The 6,055-nt window shown below is 44.5% G+C and overlaps 1 pseudogene; it reads right to left on the bottom strand.

Annotated features, from left to right (window-relative positions):
• Positions 1–3,521: 3,521 nt before the first annotated feature.
• LOC114622292 lies at positions 3,522–3,949 on the bottom strand (annotated as a pseudogene).
• Between the last annotated feature and the right edge of the window lie 2,106 nt (positions 3,950–6,055).

Raw genomic sequence — 6,055 nt, 5'->3', positions numbered from 1 at the left:
GTCTTTCCCCTTAGAGTATCCTTTGCTTACTGTCCATCTTCATACTGAAGCTGTGGTGTCAGAAAGGGCCTCTGGGGGCCCCTGTTTCCAGGCAGGGGCCCTAGAAAGGATAGACAGTTGTAGGAAGGCAGAGCCGACCAGCAGAGGGCAGCTCAGGCTCAGGTTGTCTGTGCCAGAACACAATCTTCTGCCTGCATTCCCTCACCTAGATCCTCCTGGGTGTAATTTAGACTAGAATACCAAAAGTTCAAGGTAGCACACTCATTTCCTGACCTTCGTTTGGTACCTGGATGAGCCACCCAACCTCCGGGCAACCAAGTGTCGTCCTTTGCAAAAGCGGCGATGGCAACGGCTTCGTAGGAATAGACAAATAAAGCAACCCCTTCTTCCTTTAAGCTGCTTCTGTCACAAGAGCAGGAAAAGAAACTGAGGTAAGCCCAAGGAGCCGGCTGTCACACATGACACCGAATTATCCATCCCTTTCCTGTGTTGCTCGTGTTTACTGCTCACACAGCACAAAATTATGATCTGGATTAAGACAGTCCTGCCCTCAGAGCTTGCACACTCAGCAGAGGGCAGCTAGGAAAGGCTGAAGTGAAAAAGATGGACGTGGGGTATGGAGACAGGAGTAACGCAAAGCAGCTCCTCAAATAGGACGATGGTTAAGAAAGGCTTTGGGAAGATGGAAAGCCTTGGGATCGGGGAAGACAAGGCAGGGAAGAGCGTTGGAAATAATAAGTTGAACAAGAAATAGAAAGCTCGTAGGAGAGGAGACCTTCGAGTTCAAATGTTTCCATTTGGAGCATAGTGTTGGGAGTGAGAGGAAGTGAGGAAAACAGAGGCTGAAAAGATGGGTGGGGCAGAGTTCCAAGAAGCCTCTGATGGCCAGGCATTTGAGACAGCATTTACTACTGTGGCCCATTGTCTCCAAACAGCCACAACCTCCACTGTGGTGCAGGGGAAACGCGTTGGTGCTTTGACTCAATCTACGAGTGTTGTTAGTTTTTTTCCCCCCTGACTCGAATTTATGCAGCTGATGATCTTCTCGTATAGTGGTGTGTGCATGTCACATACCGATAGATGTTTGCATATAGGCTTGAGTCTAGAGGCTGCGTGGAGCATTAAAACATTTCTTAATTATTATTACTGTATATGTTGTGTGAGAGGGCACACACACACCACTGTGCCTGGGTGGAGGTCAGAGAACAACTTTTGGGTGTCAGTTCTCTTCTTATACAACGGGTCCTGGGGGTCAAACTCAGGTTGTTGGGTTTTTGCAGCAAGTACATGTACACTGAGCCCTCTCCCTGGCCCCAGAGGGGATTTTTTTTTTTTTGGAACTGGAATTGAACTGAGGGTATTGTGTTTGCTATGCAAGCGCTCTGCCACTGAGCTATGCCAGCTGCCTTCCAGAGGGGACTTTTAATGAGAGAAGTGCTTTAAAGTTGTTACAGAAAAAATTTCCAGAATATTCTGGAGGGACAGCAAGCCCTAACCCAAACTCTGGCATTGGATGCTATTGAGAAAAGAGCGGGTGAATAAGCAGCAGTATAAAACGTTGAAGAACAACCTGACCCTTGGTCAAATACTCAGGGAGCTACACCATTCACAGTGCTCAGTGGGTGACAAGTGCCCAATTGCTTAAAACAGGCTAGAAACAGGAAAGAGAAAACATGCAATTCCATGTTATACCACTAGATGTCGCACCGGTCTAAGTACGGTAAAGACCCTCCGCCATTTCTTTCTCTCCTCAGAGCCACAGTGATAGACAAGATACCCAGAATTCAGTTGCAGATGCTGTTAGGAAAGATAAGCAAAAGGTGCCCCTGAACTATCTGTGCTAATTAGGATAGTAAAGATCTAGGATAAAGGAAATCAAGGCCTGTGAGATGGCGCGGCAGACATAGCTCAGTAGGTAAAATACTTGTCTTGCTAGCAGGACGACCCAAATTTGAATCTCCAGAACCCACATAAAGGAGCCCGGTGTGGTGGTGTCACGAGCTGTAGAACTAGCACTGGGGTGGAGAGATAAAAGTATCCCTGGGACTTTATAGCCAGCAAGATTGGTGAGCTTTAGCTTTAGTGAGAGACTCTGTCTCAGAACAAAGTAGAGAGAGCCAGCATTGGCCTCTGGCTTGGTATTCATGTACACACACACACACACACACACACACACACGATCATACACACAAATCAATATTTTATCATTGTTTTAGAATAGCAACAACCTTACCATAGAAAATTCTGATAATGGAACTGTGGGTCTCCCTGCTCCTGCGGACCTTTGACCTAGATAGTCCACAAGGGCAGTGGGAACAGAAATGCTGAGGGGGTGGGGTGAGGTTGGAACCCCTGTGTGTATGTACAGTGAATGACCACACTGGGACAGCTTGTCAGTAGGCGGATCAACTTTACATAGGGTGATTGAAGGCTTACAAAGTTTTGGGGGGACTGAGGACAGGGACATCCAGGATGGGTAAAGGTCATTGGCTGGGAGCTTAGGGTGCCAGTCTACCTGTCCTTATTCTAAAATTATTTTTTCCCCCAGTAACCGACTTCTAATCAATACAGCTGCTATTACGAAGGGCTTTCAGCTGATGCAAGGTGAAAAAAATAAAAAATAATGGTTTACAATTTTCTAAAAGGAGTCCTTGGGGGTGGTTTTTAGGTGTTCATACCTTCAGCTCTTCCGGTGCCCAGAGGCCACCTGTTCTCACTTACCTCAGCCTCAGAGAGTGTTATCTTAGGATGTGGTGAAGTTTGCAAAACCAAATTAATTTTTAAAAGTAAATCTATGCTTGGCAGTTCCTCCAGCTCTCGGAGAAGGTAACTGCAGCGCCGAGCAAACATGCAAATGCAGTGGGTTTCGAAACTCCCATGCCCAAGGCAGGGTCACCGTGACACAGGTCTAAGGACAGACCATCTGGCAAACCAGAGCTGGGGACCCTGTTTCTTCTGTGCGGAAACTCTTTAGATATCAGTCCTAGTAGAGGTCTGCCTTAGCTGGTTGCACCAAAGCCTTAAACCAAATAATACAAAGAACAAACATGAAAACAAAAACCCAGTATTTGGCTCACAATTCTGGTGGCTCGAAAGTCCAACAAGACTGGAGCCAGCTCTGGCAAGCCCTTCCCTACTCAGCAACATGGCTACAAGATGGAGATGCAGAAATGGAAATGACCACCCATGGAAGGGTCAAAGCCTGTGAGAACAGCATGAATCCTGTAGTGCAATGACCTCATACCAGGCCCCACCTCTTAGAGGCTCCACCCCGTCAGCACCACCACACAGGAGATCAGTTTTCTAGGATGTGGGCCTACGGGGAGGGGGTGGAGGGGGCAGGAGAGGGAGGGGAGGAAGACATCAAAATGACATCAAGCCAGCAAAGTCCTTTCCTGAGGTTTTGTTGTTTTTTGTTACTGTTTTTTGTTTTGTTTTTTTGTTTTTGTTTTGTTTTGTTTTTGGTGAAACTTTTTAGTTTATTTGTCCTTTCAGAAATCTGCACATCACAGCAGATCAAGTCACCACAGATCTACTCCTTTGGCTTTTTTGCCAGTACCAATGTTGGCCTTTGCAGTCCTCCTGACCTTCTTCATTCTGTTCTTGCGTTCCTTTGCTGTTTGGGGGGAGGTCTCTTTCTTCTTCTCATAAAAGCCATGCCTTTCATGTCTGTGTTTAGGTTTACCCTTCTTTGTATAATCTAAAGAATCATACACAGATCATGCCAAAATCAGTTGTCTTGCCACCACAGAAGTGGGTTCTGAATCCAAATACAAAGATAACATCTGGTGTGGTTTTGTGCATTTTGGTCAGCTTTTCCCAAATTTCCGTCTTTGATACTGAAGGATCAAAGGATCCCAGGATGAAGGACATCAATGACCATCTGTTTCCTCTGAAGCAGACAGTTTGTCGTGAACTTCCTGGTCCGGATGGTTACTGTATCATTCATGATGGCTACAGTGCTGGAGCTGCAGAGGAGGACTTTCCTGAGATTTTAAAAAGAAGTTTCTCTGTCTCTGTCTTTCGGTGTCTCTGTCTCTCTGTCTCTTAGTGTCTCTGTCTCTCAGTATTTCTGTTTCTCTGTCTCTCTCTCTTCCTCCCTCCTCCTCTCTCTTTCTCTCTTTCTCCCCCCTCCATCATTTGTGTATGTGTGCATATGTATACTGTGGCACAACTGTGGAGGTCAGAGGACAACTCGTAGTGGTCAGTTCTTTCTTGCCATCAAGTGATTCTCTCAAGGATTGAGCTCAGGCTGTCAGAGCTGGTAGCCAGGGCCTTTACCTGCCGAGCCATCTTGTCAGCCTGAGAGTTTTCTTTTTAAAGACGCGAATCAAAAGGTATTTTTAAAGCCTAGACTTTAAAGCTTGTGCCTTAAGTCTTTTTCTCAGAAGTGGCATTTTAAGAATGGATTAGGTGAGACGCTCTGGCAGTATTTGCTGACATCCCTCTTTTTTGGGGGGAAGTGGGGTGGATAAGGAAACAGAGCTAGGTTGCTCGAGGTTAACAGATCCTAGAACTGGAGGAATTCTCTTTGATTTCTTTCCACTTCATCAAACTAAAACTGCTGTTTGCTCCCTTGTATAAGCTGAATGGTGTCTTCTCAGATTCATACACTGGAGCCTCAGCTCCCTGTACCTCAAAATGTGACTATATTTGGAAACATCATGACTAGTTGAGATGAGATGTTACTGAAGTACATGTGGTCACTAATCAAATTTACTTCCTTAGGACTGATGTACATTACAAAAAAGAGGAACTCTGGACCCAGACGAAAGGAGAGAATTCCAGGGATAAGATAAAGGCAGAGGTCAGGATGATACTGGTCCACACCAAAGAACAACAAAGATGGTAGGGGCAGGAGCTGGGTAGACAGAGGCACAGAACAGGTCATTCCTCTTTCTCCAGAAGGAACCAAGGTTGACACCTTGACTTTGAATATCTCCCCTGGGCTAAGAGACAATGTGTTTCTGTCATTTAAGCTGTCAAGTTTTGGGGACTTTGTTGTGGCACTCCTAGAAAAGAAAACTACTAATATCTCAGGAGTGAGAGAGAGGTCATGGTGGTCTTACTAAGACTATTCTCATCTCTTCATCCTTGGTTGATAATTTCATCCGAGGGGGCAAACTAGAAAAGCATTGGTTTCCCTGCTGGTGGAGTATGTAGTTTAGAAGAGAGAACAGGAATGTGAGAAAAAATAGTAGTGGCCTTAGTAACAAACGTGTTAGTTGTCCTAATAGCTAGAGTAGGAAACAGATCAACAGGTTAGCCAGAATTTAACAGGGAAGACAGGAAATGAGACAGAGATTCATAGTGAGTTTTGATGAGCCCATGTACAATTGGTGGTCTTACAAGCCCTGTGCGGAAGGAAGCAGTTAGCTATTTGTACCTGGCTAAACATGAAATTTTGGTACATCCAGAAGAGTCAGAGAAAGAGGTAGGGAACTTTTGATAAAAGAGGCTCAAAGCAATCTCAAATCTGATGGGCAACATTAATCTGTACAACCAAATGTTTAGTAAGACACTTAGTAAACACAATGTGGTCAAGCTATTGAAGGCCAAAAATAATGAGAAAAATCTTGTATGTTCTAAAGGAAAAATGTCATATCAAGTCAAAGAAACAACAACAGTAAGATCAACAGCAGACTTCTCACTTGAAACAATGATAGTCGCAAGAATCTGGGGCACCATATTGGAATTACTAAAGAAAAATAGTCAAGCAGGAGAATAAATTTTATACCTAGCAAAACTAGTCTTTAAAGATGAAAGTAAGGACTTTATGGATAGTCTCTCTTTGTCTGTCTGTCTGTCTGTCTGTCTTGTTCCTCATTTGTTTCAAAAGGATTTTACTACATAGCCCAGTCTGGTTTTGAACTCATGATACTTCTGCCTCAGTAATTACAGGCAGGTACTAACATACCTAGTGATTAAGATCCTTCTGCTAGCAATTTTGCCTTACAAGAAATATCAAAGTAAACACTTCAGAAGGAAATTGCTAGTTGGGTGCAGTGATATGCACTTGTATTTCCACCCAGCTGTTAACACAGAAGTTCAAGGC

The sequence above is a fragment of the Grammomys surdaster genome, unplaced genomic scaffold, assembly GCF_004785775.1.
Source record: "Grammomys surdaster isolate TR1022 unplaced genomic scaffold, NIH_TR_1.0 187, whole genome shotgun sequence".
Classification (NCBI taxonomy): Eukaryota; Metazoa; Chordata; class Mammalia; order Rodentia; family Muridae; genus Grammomys; species Grammomys surdaster.
This window is presented reverse-complemented; position numbering and strand designations above follow the sequence as displayed.